This window comes from Papio anubis, chromosome 2, assembly GCF_008728515.1.
Source record: "Papio anubis isolate 15944 chromosome 2, Panubis1.0, whole genome shotgun sequence".
Lineage (NCBI taxonomy): Eukaryota > Metazoa > Chordata > Mammalia > Primates > Cercopithecidae > Papio > Papio anubis.
The window spans coordinates 121,369,265-121,393,098 of NC_044977.1; the positions used below are offsets into that span (position 1 = coordinate 121,369,265).

The 23,834-nt window shown below is 41.5% G+C and overlaps 1 protein-coding gene and 1 long non-coding RNA gene across 8 annotated transcripts in view; one reads left to right on the forward strand and one right to left on the reverse strand.

Annotated features, from left to right (window-relative positions):
* The window catches only part of MECOM (MDS1 and EVI1 complex locus), a 598,968-nt gene that overhangs the window by 656 nt on the left and 574,478 nt on the right, over window positions 1–23,834 (forward strand). The gene's annotated exons all lie outside the window — the stretch shown is intronic.
* LOC103882204 lies at window positions 1,936–3,712 on the reverse strand. The gene is made up of 2 exons (XR_643955.4): window positions 3,041–3,712; window positions 1,936–2,262 (listed from the first exon to the last, which is right to left on the reverse strand). It is a non-coding gene; the product is annotated as an uncharacterized LOC103882204 (long non-coding RNA).

Below are 23,834 nucleotides of genomic sequence, written 5' to 3' on the forward strand. Positions count from 1 at the left end.
CAGCAGGGTGGGGTGGGGGTGGGGGTAGCAAAGACTAGGGGTGGGAGGGAGGAGAGAGCGCCTTGTGAGAGTGTGAGCGCGAAGGGGTGGGGTGGGGGGGAAGAGAAGAGGAGAAAGTCTCCCCTTCCCCTCCCTTCCCCCCAGGCGGGGGAGAGTTGCCTCTGGCCAACCAGCTAGTCCCGGGTGTGGGAGGAGGGGGGCGCGGGGGATGGGGGGGCGGGCAGGAGAAGGGAGCCCTTTCGAGCCTCCGTTTGTTTCTGGGGTTTGGGTAGGGTAGTAGGCTCAGAGAGAGCCACAGTGGCGGCGGCGGCGGGCGGCTGTGGTGGAGTTGGGAAAAGTTGCGAGGCGGCCGCTGGAAGTTGCGCGGGCGGGCGGGTGGACTGCGCCGAGCAGCGGCTGCGGTAGTGGGCGCTGTGCGCTCGGCCATGCTCTCCCGCTCGGCGCTGCGCGGCGGGAGGACTGCGGCGGCGATGTGGGACACCAAGATGGGGGCTGTGATCGCGGGCTGGGGGCAGGGGGCACGGGCAGGTCAGAACTACCGGCTCTGCAGAGCCATGTGCAGGTGGGGAGAGAAGAGGCCCAGCGAGCGCTCGGAGGTGGGGAGATAATAGGCCCAGCGAGCGCTCGGAGAGCTAGGAACGGAGGGCACACAGCCAGCGGCGGCAGCCTAGGAGCAGGAGGCAGAGAGGGCGCGCTGCGACCCGCGCACCTCGGACTGGCTGGGCGCCGAGCAACCCCCAGGGGGCGAGCTGCAAAAGCGTTGGGCCGCGGAGAGGGCGCAGCGCAGCCTCCCGCGCTTGGTCTGGATGCAGCCTGGGTCCAGGGTCAATAACCCTCCCCGGCGCCCCCTGCCTGCCCGGCGCGGAGCGGCCTTGGTCTGGCGGGATGTGGGCGAAGGGGTTTGGGGCGGGGGCGGTGGGACACCCATCCCCCACTCTTACAGCAAAAGTGTTGGATGACTCGCCTGGCTTTGCCGGCGGGGCCCACACTTTCCCACACGTTGTGATGCTCCGCCAGGACTGTAGGCGACAGGGCTGCGTTTGTCCAAATGCTTCTACTTCGAGTTGAAGGGGACTCAGCGGCGCCGAGCCCCGAAGTATCTCGGAGCGCTCCTCCTTGAGGTGTCAATACGCGGGGCTGGAGCTGCCTCGGGAGTGGACAGGCCGCCGTTCGCTCTCCCACACTCGCACTCGCCGAAAACAGAACTGTCTAATTGTGTTGCTTACGGAAGGCAGAAATGAGAGATGGGAAGTGGGTGGGATGCTTTTCCCCAGTGAAATCCCAGTCTCCTCCCGCGCGACCCTCGAACATTAGAACCAAGTACGGTAGGTATCGTATCCACGCCTCCCTGCTCGCTGCGTCCCTGCAGCAGCCCGGGAAGTCGGCGGCACCTCGGCAGGCTCGGCTTCGCGGGCAGTGGAGTCGGCGGTGTAGCCCGGCGAGATGCTGTCATCCCAGGCGCCTTTCCAGTGCTTTGTCCATTCCTCACCCAAGCACTCGTACACTCCCCAATACATTTCCTTACCCCTGGGTCTGAGAAATCAACCTAAATATAGGGGTCTCTGGGTCATCAGTCCATCTGTTTCTCTTTTGAGTATTGTTCTTTACACTAGCTGCTGCAGTGTCAAAGGGCGCCGGTGGAACTGTTTTCCCTGTTTACTTTTAAATGAGGCCGATGTCTTTATTTTCATCTGAAGAGAAATAAATGTACATATACTTGAGGTTTGCGGGCTTCGATTTGGACTAAAGGTTGGGGGAGAGAGTGTGTGTGTGTGTGTGTGGGGGGGGGGGTAGTTAGCGGGAGTGGGGTGGTGGGTGGGGGTGGGTAGCCCTTTTCAACCATGCCTAAGTTGTGAAATGAAAGCTTAAGGCTTCGCGCCGCGACTCACTGCCCCATAACTTCCGAAGTGAAAGCAGAACACAAAGCCCTTCGAATTTTCTTGAGCAGCTTTTTCAACTATTTTAATTGCCAAGCAAGACATACGATGCCGTCTTAAAATATTCCTGCACGCACAGTCCACTCAACATCCAGAAACTGAGCCTCGTTTCCGATCTGATGATACTTGTCATTCAACTGGTGGGAGACCCATTTATTTTGTCCCCAGGGTCCCTAAAGATGCCGCTGCCGCTTTCCGATAGCTAGATCTCAACTCTTACAAACTTTTACTGAGCCTCAGATTCCCGCTTGCACTGCTCCAGCTGTTGCTGCCGCAGCTGCCTTTCTCAGACAGAAGCACTGCGTTGCAATTCTTCAGTTACAATCTGGGTAATAAAGGAAATCATATTAAAACTACAGATTTTTGTATTTTAAAGCGCGATTTCCTTCCCCCAGTAGCGCGTGGCGGAGATGGTTGGTGACCCCTGCGGTGCAATCATCCAACGAAAACTTCACTGCTCTGCACCAGTTTTCCTTTTTCAGGGTTTAAAAGGGGCGTTGTTACCACAATACTTTAAAAAACAAAACTACTTTTATTGTGGTAAAAAAAAAAATTACAATGGAAACAAATTACATATAAATAGTTGTTTTCTCGTCAGCTTGTCGTTCTTTTTGTCTTTTGTAAATTTCTTTGTTGGTCTTAAGTCCTAATTTGGCCTTGGCTACAGTGCAGGAGCCCATGGACCTAGACCAGAGACCACGGACCCTGAAAATACCTGCTGAATCTACACCGAGATTGAATGCACAACACAGTTTCCAACTTGTAGGGCTTGTTTTTTATACAATAGTTGAAACCAATAAATTCGTTGTAAGTCATTTGGGAAGATTAAAAAATTTAATTAAAAATAAAATGAAAGGCAGGAAGATTGACATTTGCAGTGCCTAACGCCCCTGAATTTTATTTCCATCTTTAAGAAAAGAAAAATAAAAGCCAAGCCGACTCTGGCAGCGCGGGGAGACTTCCCAGCCATTTTCTCGGGCAGCTAGGATAGCACCTGGGCCATGCCTGAAATGCCAGTTGCTATGGTCCTGACCGATGGAAAGGAAGCGCAGGTTGGGTCTGCCCAGCATGTCTAAAGCCTGAAACACCGAAGCCACACTTACCTTACTTCCCCAAAGTGACAACGCGCGGTAATTCAGTCACAGCAGAGAACGAGTTGCATCCAGTAACTCCCTTAGCTACCGGCCCCCCAGAAGTCTCATAAAGTCACAAAAGGCGATGCGATTAGCAAGACCGCAGGGAGGGGGGCACTTGTTGCTTCTACACTTGCTCTCTGTTTAAAAAAAGGCCCTGAAGTAGGAAAGGTAGATGCCAACCCTTTCTCCCGTCCTTAAACTACTCACCTTGTCAGCCCAGTACCTAAGATAAACAAAACAAAACAACCTCCCGACAACAACAAACACAACACCCAGATTCAGGCATTCACTCTCTGTATGCCCACCTACTTGGGTTTTCCTTCATCCTTAAGAAACTCAGACGAAAAGAGAGCTTTGTTTTAAAAAATACGTTTATTTGTTTATTTCAGATTGCTTCTGAGGAGGAAAATCCTTCTCCCAACGGAGGCCGAGGCCCCTTCTAGGAAGGCGGTTTATTTGCCATTACTTGACCATTACCCTGGCTTAGGGCTTCTTTATTGCATTTGGCACTTGGAGCACAGTCTTCTTGCAGTATTTTGATGTGTTTTGCCAAAAAAAAAAAAAAAAAAAAAAAAAAATCTGTGTTTAGGGGAAGGTTAATTACGCTTTTCATTCTTCCCTCATCTCCAGCACTGTGGAAGGGAACGGTTCATTAGCTGTAGAGACAGAAAGGCTAAAAAGCAATGCTTCTTTTTTTTATTTGTAGGGACTGCAGAGTCGTAGGTATTGGCTATAGAGTGCATGTGAGTGTGTGTATGTATGAGTGTGAGTGAGTGTGACTTTTGCCGGGTAGCCCAGCTTCCAGGCTTTCTGAGCCAAGGCCTCCCCTAAGCCCTGGGGCCGGCTTCCTGCAGGGACAGACATTCAACGTGTAAGACTAGAAATTAACATGTCATTCCACGAATTTTGGTTTCTTTCTTTCTTTCTTTCTTTCTTTTTCTTTCTTTCTTTCTTTCTTTCTTTCTTTCTTTCTTTCTTTCTTTCTTTCTTTCTTTCTTTCCTTCTTCTTTCTTTCTTTCCTCTCTCTCTTTTTTTTTTTTTTTGGAATTGAAGGTAAGGAGTCGTAAGCAATTTCTCTTTAAACATGTTACTACTGTTTGGGAGTTTATTTTATTTTTGTAAGTTGGGGCCAGGTTGTCCAAGACTGCAGTCGTGACCTGGGGCAGGAAGGGGGGCCGCCCGGCTCCATCCCCCCCTGGCTAGAAGGACAAGAGAGCGGAGTTGCCCCCGGCACGCCCGGCTCACCCCCCTCTCTCCTGGCACCCCCCTGCGCGTTGCCTCCGCTGGAAGCGGGCGGTGAGATGGAGAAACTTGACTTGTCATCTCCCGGTCACCGGCTTTTTCCCTGTTCCCAAGGCACCCAGAGCCCTTTTCCCAAGAGCTGAGCCCTCCCACGCTTCATCTCAAAACCGTCTGGTGCTGGGGAAGTGGCCCCAGATGGACGTGGGGGTGGGGCTGGGGAAGCCCCAGTGAGATGGGAGGCAGTTGCTCACTCAGACGGCCCCCTACACCTCGCTCCTCAGGCTGCTCAGCTCAGGGCTCCAAGGTTTGGCCAGAACTCTTCTTCGCGTCTCCAGTCTCAGAGGGGCTGCGTGCCTGGCGCGCTGCTTCCCTCGGAGCTGGGTTTACATTGACAGTGTAAACTCACACCTACACATGCGCGTGCTCACCCACACACGTCTTGGCTTCAGGAAGACGAGGGACACTCTTGTGCAGAGGGCAGACACACACTCACTCATTCACTCTCCCCGTTGGGACAGGCTCCTTCCCAGCCTCGTAGGGCAAGGGAGAGTGGGTTTGGGGAAGAGATGGGTCGGGAGGGAACAGTTACACTCTGATGATGCCAGATACATTTTTTTGGAGTGACGGTTAACCCTTCTTCCGCTGGAAGCCGCTGTCTAGGCATTTTCTAAAATGGTCTGTAGGGTCTGCTTTTCTTTTCTCCTGGACGGCCCAGGATAAATCATTAGTTCCCTCCCTACTTCCCCACTCCACTAGCCACGGTCTTCTTTCTAAAATTAGATTTCCCCCTTCCCACTCTTCTGGCCTTCAGAGTTTACCAGGGAATTTTCAAGGAAATTGGCTGTATAGTGAGAAAAAGTGTGAGGAAGAGGATAAAGAGGAGACAGACAAATCGATCAGAAAACCAGAGAGGGAGAGCGGAAGAGAGAAATGGTGTAGTTCTTTCAGATCCTTAGTTTGCACACAGATTGGTATTATCCTACCCAGCCCCTCCAGGAAATGAAAAAAGTATAATCCTTGTTAATTACCTTTGCTTACTACATGCCATACAAGAAACTTCAGAGATGTCTCTACATAGGGAAGAAACTGTTTACAAGACTCTTTCAAAAGTGTGACATATTGCTCTAGTTCAGCACTAAAAACCTAAACACACTTAGCCTCCTTTGAAGTGCCCTGGCTGGGGCAGCTTATTTGAGTGTGGTTCAGATATTGCTGTGGGTATAACTAATGGCTTCTACCTATTTAGCTCAAGTGGGAGGAGAGAAAGGCCTGAATTCCTTGTCCAGTGGGTCCCTCTGGAGACTGGGTTCTGGCTTCTTGCCAATTCTGTACAATGTCAACATTGAATATTTGAATTCCCAGACTCTATTTAACAAGTTTCTAAATAAATAAACTCATTGTGTGTCTGTGTTTAAAATTATTTCACCTCTTTCATAAAAGCTACAGCATCTTATTACATTGGCCTTGCAAGTTGATTTTAAGAAAATAAACAAATAGATCTCAAGGCATTTTAATAACCAGATCTCCACAATTTGTATGTATTGTGAAGCCATTCTCCTACATGTGGCTGTGTAGGGGCTACTTAGAGGGATTGTGGGCTGTTCTGTGTGACCTGATAGTGAATTATAATAAAAACCCCCACTTAGTTCAGAAAGTCAGTGAAATATTAACTGCATCTAAAGGGAGCCTTGACTGTGTAACTTTAGTGCATTTAGATATTTGATAATTTTGTCTACTGGGTCTACAGCGGACAGAGAGCCTCACTGATGTGTCCTAAATGGTTGTCTGAATACAGACCCCCCCTTCCCTATTGGTATCAGTAGGTCTAGAACTCTGGCCAGATGGTTTTGTTTCTAGGCACTTTTTTATCTGTGTGTGTCCTTGTAAGTTGGAAGAAGTACATATACAGATATTATCTTCATATTTCACTTTGGTGAAAAAACCCACAAGTCCTATGGTTTTACTAATTACTTAGCGTTTAAACATCCATACAGCATTTTTATCTATATAGAAACATAGTTGTTCTAAGAAGTACATACTGAATTGTTTTTTAAAGGCAAGTTCTAGTCCTTTTGAAAGTGTGGACCACATCTGGAGTTGTTAGGAAAGAAAGTGGAATTTACTCTAATTTATGTGTATAAAGTATAACGTTATTAGAAAGAATGGGATTTGAAAGGGCACACAGCAAAACCCATAACATTTAGTGGGTAATGTGGAGAACTCAAAGCCAAGACAAAAATACCGTCAACCCATGCAAACCCTAAAATAGATTACAATGACCTCAGCCATTTTCATTTTCAAAAATAATAACCATGATTAAAATGGGGGAGTGTTTTGCTTGGAACCATACTCGTCGGCATTATTATAAAAGCTGTTTTGTGGTTAAAGAACTGTTCATTATGGAAAAAAAAGGGAACTGAATTTTTAATCAAATTCCTGACTCTTCAAAATCGCACATTCTTGAATTAATTCTTATTTTGATATTAGTTGTTATTCTTATTCATTAGCAAACATGCTTTTGGCTCGTAAATTCAGCCAAATTCTTGACTATTGACTTTTATAACAATTCTAAATGAGAAATTTATTTAGAAAAGAGATTTTATTACCTTAGTAAACACGTGTGTAGGGATCATTAACTACACAACATAAAGAACCAACATTTCCTAAACCTTGTTCAAGAACCTGCCTAAATAAATTAGTTGTATATGTCAAGGTTGTTCAAATGATGACATTTATGAATGAAAGTGCTTGTACATAGCAGTTTTTGGGCTTTGGCGATGGGCAGGCTTACACAACAAATATCGATGTGCTAGGCCCTGTGCATGGGCAAACCATGTTCCCTACTCTCACAAGCATTATAAACGTACACATCAGTGTTTGAATATGCGCATGATCCCTGATTGAAAAGTCAGGTCCTTTTCAAATTACTGAATGCCTCTGAGGCCTAGCATCTTTACTTGTGAAGCAGGAGTAATAATACTACCCTCCTTGGGCTACTGTAAGAGTTAATTGGTATAATGTGTGCAAAGTACCTAAGGCACATGCAATCACTGAATAAATCTTAGTCAGTTTCAGTTTCCTTATAATTTATCAGTTAAATTTTCTGAAGAAGAAACACCCTTTTTCCCCCTCCTGTTCAATGTTTTTATCCAGTTTCCTTTGTAAAAGTATTTGCATGTCTATAGTAAGCATTTTGTATGTCTTCTCAATAAATTATGCCCTCAGAATGAAAGGAAGTCATATCTAAAATTTGGGCACATGAAAACTGTCCATACCAAGCCAAACTAGGCAGGAAATTTGTTCTGAAAACTTGAGCATCTTCCTTTGCCCTTTATTTGGAGTGGGGGTGAGGGGAATGTGTAAATAAAATGATTGAGATTTCAACTTTTCGCCACAGATTGTGGCATTGTATAGCTACACAGCCCAAATTTAGTTTTGCATAATCTCTAGTTGTCATTAGACAATACGCCCTCCTGAATGAAAATGTGACTTTTAATGGAATGAGTTTATAAGTCACTTTACTACTGTGGCTGGGTTGCTTCTCTTTAAATGAATGGATTGGACTAGAGCAGAGCTTGTAGATTTGCAGGTACCATAAATTAGTGAAGCAAGGTGGGTGCAAGCCTTAAGCTCTCTCCTATTTTTATTTAATTTTTCGATACCTAGTCTTTGTATTTCAGAACAAGAGGGAGTGGTGGAGATGGTGGGAAACTGGCAGTTCAAGCCTCCTCTAAAGGCGGCAGCTTCTTTTCAGCTACAGCTCACTGTTACCATTTGGGCAAGGAGGTTCAGGGTCGCCAGGTCTTCTACTTTTTAAGAGAAGCCACAAATCTGGGTTTTTATGTAATTTTTCTCTACTTTATAAAATGTTGATTCAATTTTAAAAAATTCCACAGGCCCAACCAAACACCTCTGCCTGCAATATATAGTTTGCAGGGTTTGCAATGTCCAGATTCGTTGATTTCCAAGGGTCCTTCGAAGTTTCATTTTATGGTGATATCCATAAGGGTTTCTGAATATTACTTTGTGTTTTAAGATCTATATTTTCTTAATATTATGTGTGTGTTAATGTGTGTGTGTGTGTGTGTGTGTGTTTTGATAGGTGGAAGTACTTATTACAGAATCTGATATCTGGCCATTTATCTGGAAAAATAGTCTTTTACGACCATGTTGTGTCTTTCTTTCCCTCCATGCCGTTTCATCATTAATTGGCTTAAGAAAATAAACTGAAACATTCCCTCCGCTTCTTGTAGCCACTGGCCACCATTCTTATTTCTCACTAAACCCAATTCTTTGATTTGTGGGCTGGGGATTGGGCAGTAAATCATTAGGAGACAGTCATCTGTGGTTTTCCACAATGGGAGAAGGAGTCATTTGGCTACTGTGGATATTCAGAGGAAGAGTTCACCCCTGCCCTCCTAGGAGAGTCCAGATGTAATGTCCTGTACATCTGTAACTGAGGAACTCAGCTGATTTTTAAGACCTGAACCTACGATGGAGAAATTAGTTTTTAAGGGATGAATGTCTTATTTGACAAGAGTGGCTTTCCTTGTAGGAAGGTCATATATGTTCAGGGAACATGTGAAAATAAATATACTTTGCTCTGTTTGTTATCATGAGTTGTATTTCTAGCAGAAGTGATAGGTGAATAACAGGTAAAATTAAGTCTTTAGGATTAAAAGGTGTGGTGATGGAATGTCACCACAATGGACTCTCCCAATAAAGATTTGACTAAGCACTTTATAATATCTAACTCAATACTGTAGTCATGGGACTTATCAGTGAATAAACAGCACTATCAGTGAACATTGTTGGGAATATCATCAGATAATGCAATGCTTTTAAAGGAGGATTCTGAGTAGTGATGAACCATGCATATAAGCATTATCAGTGGATTATCACCTCATTCCCAATCTTTATACCTGATGCTGAATCTCAAATTCCTAAGCTTGGCTGTTGAGGGGCTCTACTTTTGTGCCAGAAGAATGTGGTGACTCTTTGCCTGGGGTGAGATTTGCCTGGGGTTTGAATCTTGGCTCCACCACTAACTAGCTGGTTGAAATGAAGGCAAGCCATGTAACATTTTTGTGCCTCAGTTTCCTTGCTTATGGACTAGAGGTACTTACTTCATGTGAGGGCTCGATCAACTAATGCATTTAGAGTGCCTTAAATAGAATAAGAGCTCAATAAGTTTTTTTATTGACTTTTCAGGCTTGTCTTACTCAAGACTGGACCATTCAGCCTACCTTGTTTACTCATTCTCATTCTGTACCTCTCAGTCTCTTATCAGCCTACTCTTGTGTTTCTACCATCCAAATTTTGGCCATAATGTTGCCATAGTTTGTAAATCTACCCATACTGTACATTGACCATCAAAATCTAACTCCTCTAAGATTTCATTTGAACTACTACTTCTTCATGATCACTCCTGGAGATACGACTTCTGTATGTTATTTCATTCCAATAGTATGGAATTGTCTTTACCTGTCACCATTTTGACATTTTATTATAAATTGCTTGTCTTCATGGTATACATCTTATTTTTCTAGACAAACTGCAAAACTCCTGGAGAGCCCATTTCTGTTTTGTATAGGGCCTAATACTATGCTTTGCATATGGCAGATATCAATACGATTAGGTGATGGTGGTTAGCAATGGGCTTTGGTGGATTATGTGAACCCCTTCAATTTCTTGGCCTGTAAAACTTGTGCAGTTAAGTAATGTCAGCACCAGAATTCTGGGATATCTGACATTTCAAGTGCATACTAAATCCACAATTCACCTATTTTGACAGTGATAAACCACCTGGAAAGTGGAGTATTAGTCCTAATTTTCACCCATAATGTCCCTCATTTTGCCAGTGCAGGTATAGCTCATGACTCCTCACTTAAATCACAAATTGTTATTGATCTTAAACTCTGTACTAGACCTGATTCTGGAGAACGTCAAAGGAGTCAAGGTAGAAGTGGTAAAGCGTTCTGTGGACTCATGTAATTCCTAGGGATTTGGGAATATTCAGTTTACAAGTCATCAGAAGCTAAGTTTTTACCTAAATCTTAACACCAATTTAGGCAGTTTTGCTGCCTAATATTTACGCTCTATTAATATAGAGCATAGTGTCAGGCATTTTGCTGTATACTTAAATGCACTTTTGTGATTAAAGATTCTTTCAAACAATTTCAGGTTGATAGATAATGTATTGAATCTTGTTTTACTGATTAAATTAACCCAACTCACTCAACTCTGTTCCCTTAATTCAAGTGCAAACATGACTTCTTTTTCTCTGCCCCTCCCCACTCGTCTAACCCCCATCCATCGTTTCACAAATCAACCATCTCTATAGAGAAAATAGGACTGTCTGTGTCTTGGACAACTATCCTCAAGTCCTGAATGATTACAGGCTTTTAGTGCCTGTTAGGAGTTCTCTTTTACCAAGAACAGTCATATATGGTTTCTTGTGTGCCAGGACTGCTCCTAAGTCAATGGGAACCCCTTTAAATCAGGGCAAGACTAAGAACCACAGCTTTTATGCTTTGCATAGACTTTACCTTTGGTGAGCACTATGAAATTAGTAATAAAATGTTTCATGATGAAATGATGATAAAAACAAATGGAAGGATGGAATAACTATCTTGGTTTTGGCTAGAGTCATAGTTCATGACCTTCTTTTGGGTCCCAGACTCCTTTGAGAATCTCATAGAAAGTATGGAGCTTCTTTCCAGAAAATGCACATGCACATAAACATTTTCATCCAATTTTAGCAGCTCATGGATTTCTAAACTTCTAAATGGTTGAATGGGGGTTCAACCATTTTTTCAGACTTGATTCACTTTAGCATGTTTATTATAAAACATCTTAAAGTTTTTATTAATCTTTTTTCATTATCTTATAAACAATATTTTTTCTTATTACAAAATTTATACACAATAATTTTTAAATGAAAAGAATGTATCAAATAAAAACGAAAGTTATTTTCTTTCTTTTTTGTCATAAATTGCCTGTAGATGACCACCATTCATCCTTTAGTGTAGCTTCCAGCAGATTTTTCCTCCATGCATATATTAGCACATACATACATACAGATTTACAACTTTTTACAGCAACTTGCCTTTTCTTTTTTTTCTTCTTCATAGGTTATTGGGGTACTGGTGGTATTTGGTTACATGAGTAAGTTTTTTTAGCGGGGATTTGTGAGATTTTGGTGTACCCATCATCTGAGCAGTATACACCGCACCATATTTGTAGTCTTATTCCTCGTCACCTTTCTACCCTTCCCCCCAGGTCCCCAAAGTCCATTGTATCATTCTTATGCCTTTGCATCCCCATAGCTTAGCGCCCATATATCAGCGAGAACATCAATGTTTGGTTTTCCATTCCCGAGTTACTTCACTTAGAATAATAGTCTCCAGTCTCATCCAGGTCACTGCAAATGCTGAAACCAAAAAAGAAAACTATAGACCAATATCCCTGATGAACATAGATGCTAAGATCCTTAACAACATAGTAGCTAATTGAATTCAACAACATATCAAAAAGATAATCCACCATGATCAAGTGGTTTTCATACCAGGGACGCAGGGATGGTTTAACATATGCAAGTCAATAAATGTGATATACTACATAAACAAAATTAAAAACAAAAATCACATGATCATCTCAATAGATGTGGAAAAAGCATTTGACAAAATTGAGCATCCATTTAGGATTAAAACGCTGAGCAAAACTGGCATTTAAGGGACATACCTCAATGTAATTAAAGCATTATTTTATTGTGACAAACCCACGGCCAACATAACACTGAGTTGGGAAAAGCTGAAAGCATTCCCTCTGAGAACTGGAACGAGACAATGATGCCCACTCTCACTACTCCTCTTCAACATAGTATTGGAAGTCCTAGCCAGAGCAATCAGACAAGAGAAAGAAATAAAGGGCTTTTTCTTTTTTAAAACTTAATAATACGCCTTGGATCTTTTGTCTGTATGTATCAATCTAAACCATTCTTTTTAAAGGCAGCAGATCCTCTATTGTTTGGATCTAACACGTTTGATTGAACAAATTCCCCATGGGTGACATTTGGGTAGTGTCCAGTTTTCAGAACAGAACAGAGAAGTTCCCCAACCAGGACCCAAAGGAAAATGAAAGTGAAGTCTGCAATTAAAGGAAGCTCACAGTTCAGGGTGAAGTGTGCTGACCTCTGAGACACGGGCACAGCAGGGCTTTGGGAAGGTCATAGAGGGTTGCCTTACCCTGTCAGGGCAGCTCAAATTTCCCCGCATCTTCACCTTCTGGAGGATCAAGGGTCTAAAACCAGAGCTAAGGTGTATCTTTCTAAGATCCATGGTGACATATCTGTGATATTTCAAGCTTACTGGATGATTCTGGGTGTTATATTATGCCCCATTTCCATTTCTTCCTGCTGCTTGGAACAGGCTGTAGCCGAAATCAATCCATGTAGCCCCAACTGGGTAAGGATAAGTAAGTTGTCAGAGTGTCAGGCCTCAAGCCTTTTTTTGTTGTTGTTAAGTGATTTCCTTGTTTGCGTGGGACATTATTATCATACTGCCTTATCCTGTACATGTACCTAAAGCCAACTGATGCTACTAGACTTACCAAAACTTTTTTGATGTTCTTTAAAAAATTACCCACAATAATTTCTAGCTTATGGATTATAAAGACCATTTTTATAGAAAAATGTTTTTTGCTGGGTAATCTGACTATGGGAAAATTTTTATAATGGAAACTATCTCTTACTTTTAACTATAGCATAAAAAATATGACAGTATAATGTTACACACTAAAGCCCATCAGATGCAAAATTCCAGTTTTTGATTATAAGTTATAAACCAGGATACAGAGACTTCTGAAAAGTGGTTTTCTTTGGCAATGATGATGTTGATTAAATATAAAAAATTCAGAAAAAATTAGTTCAGCCCATTCCTTTACACAGAAGGTTACAAAAATGGAATAGCTGGGTTTTGGTTCTACTGGGAAGAACTATTTTGCTTATTAAAGTTCATTGGATTACATCAGATTGCAAACATATTGGACATTTTAGACTGGATTTGAAAAGGTACCATTCAAGGAGTTAAAATTATTCATATAAATCTTTAAGGGATTAATTTACTTTGCAATTTTAATTCCTGAGAGCACAATATTTGGTCCAAATGCATACTTTTCTTGGTGTGGATGTTTACTGGTTGTTTCATGAGGGCATTACTCTATTAACATTTTTCAAAGTGTATTTTAAGTTAGATCAATCAAATTGAATTAATAAATAGTTATCGAGTACCTAGTATATGTAAGGCATGATGAATTAAATCCTATAAACACTCAATTTCCTGAAAATATTGACCACCAACATTTGACAGACATACATATACCCCTGACAATGATTTATTAACAAGCACAAAGATATCCATGACTACAAACTGGTTTTGTGAGCTTAGAATACTGAATCCTAAGCCTATCTCTTCTCCAGATATTTTGTTTTCCTTTTTTTTTTTGAGATGGAGTTTTGTTCTTGCTGCCCAGGCTGGAGTGCAATGGAGCGATCTCGGCTCACTGCAACCTCCGCCTCCTGGGTTCAAGTGATTCTCTTGTCTCAGCCTCTGGAGTAGCTGAGACAGGGTTTCACCATGGTGCCCAGGCTGGTCTCGAACTTGTGTGCTCAAATGATCTGCCAGCCTCAGCCTTCCAAAGTGCTGGGATTACAGGCGTGAGCCACCATGTCAGCCTGGTGTTTTCCTGAAAAGTCTCCTGTCACATTTGTCTGTTGTTAGGGAAATGCTGATTGCAATAACTGAGTAAGATGTAGGATGTATTTACACAGCCTAAAAATACTTTATAGAAATACAAGCCTTGGGTCTGCAGATGGGCAAATTACTCTTTCCATGCTCACAGTTTTAGTGTTTTTTTTTTTTTTTGTTTTTGTTTTTTGAGAGGGAGTCTCGTTCTGCCGCCCAGGCTGGAGTGCAGTGGCCGGATCTCAGCTCACTGCAAGCTCCGCCTCCCAGGTTTACGCCATTCTCCTGCCTCAGCCTCCCGAGTAGCTGGAACTACAGGCGCCCGCCACCTCGCCCGGCTAGTTTTTTAACATTTTTTAGTAGAGACGGGGTTTGACTGTGTTAGCCAGGATGGTCTCGATCTCCTGACCTTGTGATCCGCCCGTCTCGGCCTCCCAAAGTGCTGGGATTACAGGCTTGAGCCACCGCGCCCGGCCAGTTTTAGTGTATTTTATCCTCTGTGCAGTTAGAGCAAACTTTTCCATCACAGTTCAAGAACAAGTTCTCTTTAAAGGATCTCAAAGAATTCCTCCAGCTTCTTGCCACTTACAGCTCTGTCTGAGAGCAAAGATCTGATCAAAATGCCCAAACTGAAGTCTCCATGGTTTCCAAAGGTGTATCTTTCTGCTAGGTTCAATTTTTATCCAGTAGAAGATAGTGCTACCTCGAAACTGACGTAAACTCACAGAAGTGGCTTGTCTCTCAGGCTGGCATGTGATTTTCTTGTTCATGAAACAGAAATAAGAATAAAAAGCACTGCGTTCTCTTCCAACTGTCTTTGCCAACCATCTTGCTGAGCTGTGTGTATGCATCCAAGCCAATGTTCCAGCCACTAGGCTTGGCACAGAAATCAGTGCATTGAACATCATTACTTTTGGGCACAGTCTGAAATTCTAAGCAAAATTCCCCATTTGCCTAAATGCATAAGATGCGAGTGATTTACGTATCCTGTTGATAATGATGCAGTATTGAAATACCAGCAGAGACCGTGGTTTGACCCATGAAGCAGCATTGTATCATCTTTTTTTTTTTTTTTTTTTTTACCTAAAAATGCTGGGTAGATGGATCATTAGAGAATGGGAAATGTCAAGGTGAAAAGCATTGTATGTCTAGGGTTTTCAAAGTGCCTCATGGTCTGTATATCAGATCTCTCTTCTTGCTCTCGAATGATGATTATATCAGTCACCAAGGTTTTACCTTCAAGAAGACAAAATACTCTGATATCTAATACAGTACAATGAGCTCTATCTTAGTTAACCTTCCAAGTGAATCCTTAGCGTTGGCCAGGACTTGTAGAATGTGACATGTGTTTCCTTCTACTGCTTCTGGAGTAATTTACCTACCATGTCATAACATCTCATTATGAAGCTTGTTAATTACTAATAACTTTCCTAAGAGGAAAATGCTGTCTGTGACATTTTGAGCCCTCCCCGCCTTGGAGATAGGGACTTGTTTTTTTTCTTAGGTGTGATCATCTCCAAAGTTCAGTATATTTTGGGTACCGTGAACATGTTTTCTGGCAGATAACGCTGACTGGGAAGTCAGGATGTAGGGGTGAGTCTCCAGTTTGCTACTTATCAGTATGGTATCCTTCTGCAGGGCATTAACCCTCTGAGCCTCAGTGTCCTCAAGTGTAAGAGAGGAACAATAATTACCTTCGCTTTGGCTTCTTCCAGACCAGTAATGCTAACGTAAGATGGCATATGTGTAAACTTTTATCAGCTGCAAAAAGCTGTGTGAATTTAACACACTTAGAATTTCTTATTATAAACTCTAGAAATTATAGAATATTAAAAATGCTAAGAGGATGTTAAGAATGTAGACTCTGGAACCACAGTATTTACGTTTTGCAATTTTAATTCCTTAGAGCACAATATTTGTTCCAAATGCATACTTTTTCGGTGTGGATATTTACAGGTTGTTCCATGAGAGCATTACTCTAGTTAACATTTTTCCAAGTATATTTTAAATTGGACGGCGTGGCTCTATCACTACCTAGTTGTGTGGGAATTGGCCAGCTATTTACTTCTCTGTGCCTGAATGTCATCCTCTGTGAAATGGAGATAATTTATAACAGCAACAATAAGTAATAACGCCCGTCAAGGTCGTTTAGTGTTCATGCATCATTGCAGTTAATCCTCACATCTCTACGAGGTGGAGGATATTATTGTCTTAGCTTAGAGATGAGCGCTCTGGAGACATGTTTGTTCTTTGCTCCAAGCCTCTCAGCTTTAAGTGCAGAGCCAGGATCCAAACCTTGATCTGCTTTACAATAAAGTCCGAGAACTTAATCTGAATGAATGTTCCACTGCCTTATTTTTTTTAATCCAGAAATAAAAGTAGAACATTACATTGCCTGGGCATTCCAAAGCTCATAAAAGGTAATAAGATTTTGGATAAAAGACACTCTAACTTAAAGAAATGATTTCATACAACTCTTAGTAAAGAGGAATTTTGCTGCAATTTAAAATAAGAAAGCTTCTTTGTATGACAGAGGCTGGTCATCACTTCATCTTTCATTTTCTTCCTCGAGTTATCTACATTGTGATTTTCTATCATGTTATGATTTTAGTTTTGTTTAGGGAGCTCCAAATGTCTTGGCTGAATGAATGACTTAGGGATACTTCATTACTTCATCACAAGCTAATCATACTTTGTAATTTACCAGTGGATAGATGCTGCTAGATTCAGATTTTCATTTCCTCAACAATGTATTGTGACAGTAAACATGCCTGAGCTCACTAGCATATTTTTAGGGCAAGGAAAGCTAGCTACAACTTTCTAATTTTTTTTTTGTACAATAATTGAAACCAAGTCCTGTTCACTTATCCTCAATTTGTTTTAATATCCAAATCACTTGGGCCTGCAACAAAGTATTTGACTAGTTACTTAATTGAATAACCTGTAGAATTCAGATAAGGGAAGCCTACTGAGCTCTCAGATCTAGTTCTTTTTTTATTTTTAGGGAAAGGGCAGTGAACAAGTTAAGAGAAGAGACAGTGACTTTCAAATATGGCTGCATAGAATCACTTGGAATGCTTAAAAATACTATTCACCCCAATCCAATTAAATCAGAGTGTCTGGGGATGGGACTCAGGTAGTGGAGAGCAATGTGAGTCCTGGACATGAGAAACTGGGAAGAAGGAGGTCATTTTGATTAAACAATAGGGAAATAGCAGGGCTATTTCCAAATGCTACCATTGGGGGCTACTTCCAGCATTATATGTATTTTCATGTATGGCTTCCTTTCAGTTTTTACAGGCTTAGGGTTATCTTTAAACTAGATAATGATCTTGCTTTCCACCTATGATTTCTGGCCTTTGTAGCAGCAATAGATGAGAGATTTTCAGTTGTGAAAGAGCATTGGTGGGGAAACTTCATCACAGAGAGTGGATGTTTGTGGAGAATCCAGAAGCTCTGATATCTTTTTGACCATTTTGATCTGGTGGCCATTTCTCAGGAGACAATAATGTTTCTTCAGATTAAACAACAAGGAAAACAATAGAAAAAAACTCCAGAATCAGCAGCTGCTTTATGAGAGAGCAGTTTACTATTGCTAGCCACGTTTTTCCTTTGGTTTTCTAGAATTCCAGACAAAAATGTTTCTGCCAACCTTCCCATGCAAAGGGAGCAACGGGAATTCTAGAGAAGGTATGCAGGGAAACCAGAAAAAAAAAATACATCTGTCTCCTCAGAAATGTTAAAAAGCAGGCTATTAGGTTTTAGGGTGGGATTGAGCTATATTTTAGGAAGTTTAGATGTTGAACGTTAGTGGCCCTTATGCTTGGTTGGTTTTAATCAATGCTATCAGTCATATTCTTCCATATACATGAAAATTCATTAAATAATCTCATTTGTTGTTGTTGGACAGCCTAGGTATGTTCAGTTGCACCTGAGTGTACATTTGGTCTGTGTGCCTGATGGTTCTGGAGGTTTAGTTGAAATCGGTGGGACGGACACATGAACAGCCCCTGTTAAGGAACACAGTCATTTGCGTGTACTTATGGTGAAGGAGAATGACTTTACTCAAAGAGAGGACTAAGTCAGTAAAGAGGCATGAGTGTGTATTTATAAGATGTGTGCAGGTGTATATCTTTGGACACCTGAAGGGCTCCCTCCTTCAGTTTAAACTGTGTTTCAAAACTATTAACAATATTGCACAAACCTCTGAGAGATTTCATTTGGATTCTGCAGTTTATTTCAATGCTGCTTAATCTAATTGCCCCTTTGTTTTGTTCCCCCAAAATGATCACTTGAGTTTTATAATTTTTAGAATTTCCTTTGAACCAAGTATAAAGGAATATGATGGTTCAATTGTTGAAAAGAGAGATTAAAGCCAGGTTTTTATGAGAGTTTTGAGTTTTAAAATTATAATGCCAGTGTAAGATGAATATAAAATGTAAAATGGCAGGAGCTGGGTGTGGTGGTTCACACCTATAATCCCAGCACTTTGGGAGGGAGAGGCAGGCGGATCACCTGAGGTCAGGAGTTCGAGACCAGCCTGACCAACATGGCAAAACTCTGTCTCTACTAAAAATACAAAAGTTAGTCAGGTGTGGTGTCATGTGCCTGTAATTCAAGCTACTCAGGAGGTTGAGGAAAGAGAATCGCTTGAATCCAGGAGCTGGAGGTTGCAGTGAGCCGAGATTGTGCAACTGCACTCCAGCCTGGGCAACAGAGTGAGACTCTGTTTCAATAAACAAACAAACAAACAAACAAATAAAATAAAACGGTAGGAACCGAACCAAGAGTAGAATTTTCTAGCCTCAGGAGTGGGACTTCAGAATCATAACTATTTGAGATAATCTATGTATTTTAAGAGTATTATGGTGCAAGAGGAGTTTTGTAGCATACTAGATGGTAAACTAAAGAAAATAGAATGATTCTATTCTACAGTTGAGGCTTGAAATAAGGAAGATGAGGGTAAGTTTTTCTAGGCAATGCATACAACAGGGGTGAAACTGGTAAGAGAATGCTGGCTTACCTATTTCTTAGCTGCCAGACTGCGTACATTTGTTGCTCTCAGAGGCACTTTTGTGACTTGTTTTATGAGAGTTGAGCATCTCTAGTTGAGAAACATCTTTTTCACTACAGAAATTATTCATTTCATTTTCACTGTGGTAAATAAAATAGTTTCTGCTATAGTGTTTAAATACCATTGAGATAAAATAGGAGGCTGTATTCTAAAAGTTAGACCCAATATTCAGAACCCAGTGGAGACGAGGGCCCAAGGTCAGGCCAGAGTTGTCATGGTGCCCTCAGTTAATGTTTTTGAAGCTTCCACTTGGTGAATGATTTTGGATGAAGGATTCTTTTAGTAATTTTATAAGTGACCTAATTCTCTCTTATGAAGCTTATTTTGAGAGTAAGCAGAAGGAAATGGTAGTAATAACAAGATTGGTTTGTGCTCATTCACACTTTTCTGCCATTCGGATTCTGGGAGTGGTGGGGTGGGATACAGGATGGCAGAAAAGAATGTGGAAGAAAAACAGGTGTGTAGCAGAAAGGGGATGTGCAAGGTGGAGCACATTTGGGGTACTTATAAGAGGGTTTCTTTAGAAAACACAGTGCTAATAACTCAGTATTTAAAGGCACATATTTGGGGATTCGCATATTTCCATTAACAGTTCTGTGAAAAGAAAATTTAGCAAAATCAAATTGATGACTGATGTAATTTAATTAGACTCCAGCCTCATAAATATGCAATGCTATTTGAATGAGGAGTTGAATTATTAGGCTCCCTGAGAAAAAATGACAATTTGGTTTGCTTCAGAGTTTGTTGCAAACATTTCTGCCCTTGTATAAATGTGTAAAATGATTTGGTAATTTAAACACTAGAAGAAAGGCTAAATTTAATTGACCAGTTTCAGTAACCATTTGTTACTTAATATAGAGATATTTTTTGCTCTCCTTTGCAGCCCTGACTCTCTTTTCCTGTTTTGTGATTGCAGATATTCCTTTTTTTTTTTTTTTTTAGACGGAGTCTCGCTCTGTCACGTAGGCTGGAGTGCAGTGGCCGGATCTCAGCTCACTGCAAACTCCGCCATTCTCCTGCCTCAGCCTCCCGAGTAGCTGGGACTACAGGCGCCCGTCACCTCGCCCGGCTAGTTTTTTTTTTGTACTTTTTAGTAGAGACGGGGTTTCACCGTGTTAGCCAGCATGGTCTCGATTTCCTGACCTCGTGATCCGCCCGTCTCGGCCTCCCAAAGTGCTGGGATTACAGGCTTGAGCCACCGCGCCCGGCCAGATATTCCTTTCTTGAACCATGCCTTCTATAATAGCTTTGAGAGATGCTATTGGGTTTTCATTCTCCTGATAATTTCACACTGCCCTAAATCCATTGCATGGTGGCTTTACTAGCACAACCAGAACAAACTATTAAGACTTTATAACGATATTAAAATCATTCAGTTGGCCAAAGAGACTTACTGATTTTCTTTTTTTTTTTTTTGATAGGTTGGCAGGATGAAGTAGGGGAAAGGAGCATGAGAGTACTTTGTAATTTTTTTTTTTTTTTTTTTTTTTGAGACGGAGTCTCGCTCTGTCGCCCAGGCTGGAGTGCAGTGGCGCGATCTTGGCTCACTGCAAGCTCTGCCTCCCGGGTTCACACCATTCTCCTTCCTCAGCCTCCCGAGCAGCTGGGACCACAGGCTCCCGCCACCACGCCCGGCTAATTTTTTGTATGTTTCCTAGAGACGGGGTTTCATCGTGTTAGCCAGGATGGTCTCCATCTCCTGACCTCCTGATCCACCTGCCCAGGCCTCCCAAAGTGCTGGGATTACAGATGTGAGCCACCGCGCCCAGCCTCTTTTTTTTTTTTTTTTCAAATTAACCTTTATTTTGAATAAAACTCTGGCCAGGCTAACTACTTGAAACTGTGTGAATTGATAGGCTCAATCTCCGAGATTAATTTGGCAACTCAGAGTGTACTAGAGCCCTCTCCATAACCATGGTGACTCTCTGAGCAGTCAGACTTTTGCTCTTTTATCTTCTCTGAACTAACTGCTCTTTACTTTTGGCCAAAATTCTTTCCTTTTCACTTCTTTTTTGTTCTGAGTTGGCTTAAAACCTGCCCTACAGTGGATGAATTTGCAGTTTTCTTCATGTTTTATCAGTTACCCGACTATTTTAAAATCCCATTTCTAAATATTTTCCTTCTCTCTTGTCTTCCCTTCACTTTTGAAATGGATAAAGCAGAAGTTTTGTTTTTCATGCCTGCCTTCCCCAGTCGCCATCTGCACCATCTCTGCATTCTCTCTCTTTTTAATTCCCTGCAAGCGTTGCGCAGCCCTGTATTCTCTTTATGCCATTTTGTTAGATTCTTTGCTGAAATGAAATATATGATTAATAAATGGGAAGGCCTTTACTAGTGATTGATAACTACTCTTAGAAACACTGTCATTTGCAATTCATTAAATGCCTTATTTGCCATTTATATTTACTGAAAATTGATACTCTATGTATTAGTTCTTTCTCAATGACAGATCACTGGTAAATGTATAATTAAAAGAGAGCTTAATTCCAATTTGTCTTCATTTCTCCTTGAAATAGTCTTACAGCTGTCATATGGACCGTCTTCTCCATTCCAATGCATTCCTCTTTGCCAATGCCCACAATTGTTCTCTCTTATTTATGAATTCCTTTCCTTAGGGCAATATTGTATTGTCAGAAGACCCAAATTCAAATTCTATCTCTGCCCCTGACTGTGAGACTTTGGACAAATAGTTAGTAGCCCCCAACCTCACTTTTCTCATCTGTAAAGTGGGAGTGAGAATATTTATTTCGCAGAATTAGTGTGAGGTTCAAATGAGCTAATACATTGGAAAATGCTTTGTTAACTAAGAAATGGCATTTATATTGGTATTGAATTAGCCAACATGGCCCTCTAGCTCCTTTAAATAGAACACTTATGATAATGCCCCATACTTGCAGGTTATAGATATATTACAAAGAATGATTTGCAAGGAAAATAAAAAACTAGCCACAGATATGTAGTGAAACCCTCAATGAACAGTGCCAAATCTCTCCATTGCACAGAAGCCAGAGCCATCAGAGGGTGCAGCCTTATCAGTAAGGAGTTGGCTCAGTGGGGTTAAAGTCACAGAAGCACTGACCTACCCAGATCTGTGCCTATGCAAATAGAAAACAGTCAGTATATTGACTAATTTTTCTTCAGCTGATCCTGTCCTGAGATAACTCCAAGTGCTTTCCTACTTCTCACTGCTGTGCCTCCAGTCTATTCCTTTATACCTCAGCACCTGGCCTCCTGATTCCTTAATCTTGCTCTGGTCTGGGTTTTTCACCAAATGAAGCTTTCTTGATCACCAAACAGGTTTCTTTCCATTTTCTGTCACCATCCTGTTTTCCTGAACTTCAATCTTAAGGTGGCCCTTAGCATGACAGGTAGAATATGGAAAGACTCTGCTCTCCTAGTGCTGCCTCTTCTTGCCTGTGGAGACCTAGAGTGTCACTGGTGGGGCTTCAGGTGGGTGGCCAAAGGCTTCATGCCCTCTGTGGGAGAATGCATTGACCCTTATCCCCCAGAGTATCTGATTTCTTCACAAAGGCTTGCACTGATTGGACAAGGGAGGGTGATATAAGCTTGGGATCACCTCCTCATAATTTTGTTGAGGTCAGAAACTGTCTCTCTTTCTGGCAAACCTTGATTTATGGGAGGCATAGGATTTGGGGGCAGAGCACATGTTTAAATCTGTGTCTGCTACTTATTAGCTCTGAGACCTTGGACATTCACATCACCTCTATAACAGAGAGATGAGACCACCGACTTCATAAGAGTGTGGTGATGTTTCCATGACGTCATATTTGTACTGTGCTTAGCACTTTGAAATTCTCAGTAAAATCCTTCTCTTCAGTTCTGTGACCTCTGTAAAGCTGCTATTGTTACCACCACCCCTTATAGAAGAGAATCCTTAGTAGTAAAATAAATATTAGAATGGCACAGATGGACATACTCCTGCAAGTAGGTTTCTCCTCGAATTCCATTAAAGTGTCAATATTTTTTCTAGTGCTTCTCTCTTCTGACCAGCACCTTAGTAGTAGTCTTTAAAATTTTAGAATAGTGAAAGACAATGTTTTGGAGAAGACTTTTCAATACTTATTTACGGACAGCCCAATTTCTTTCAATCTTGGATGAACTTATTTTCACACTCTGATCTGTGGGCCAATGAATGGTAAGGTTGGGCCTGATTATTCTTTAGGGTTTTAATTATTCTTTTAGTAGGTAATTTAGGATTTATCAACTTTAGACATCTACTGTTCAATTAAAATATTTGAATATTTTTTGAATTAAAAATTTGAATAAAATATCTTAATATTGCTCAAATCAAATATTCACTACCTTTCCTGTAAAGAATTATCTCTGTGGCTCCAGATTTGCTCTGACCAATACATGCAACAGAAGTTTTTAAGATTCACCATGTGGTTCACTGTGTTGTATCTTTTTCCTGTTCCAGAGAGAGGCTTATTTTAGCAGTCTAAGACCCAGAGGAAAGATGAAGATGAGGCACAGTTGGCCCAGAATGGGACACATAGCATAGCATTAGCAAGAAATAAACTTGTCATAAGTCATTGAGATTTTGGAGTTAGTTATTACGGAAGCATAACTTAACCTATTCTGACTGATATAGTGCATGTCATAGGTATAAATACTTATGAATTTTGATTAATGTTTTATTGATGTGCCAGTTATATATCCTATCTTAATACTTGGGGTTTTG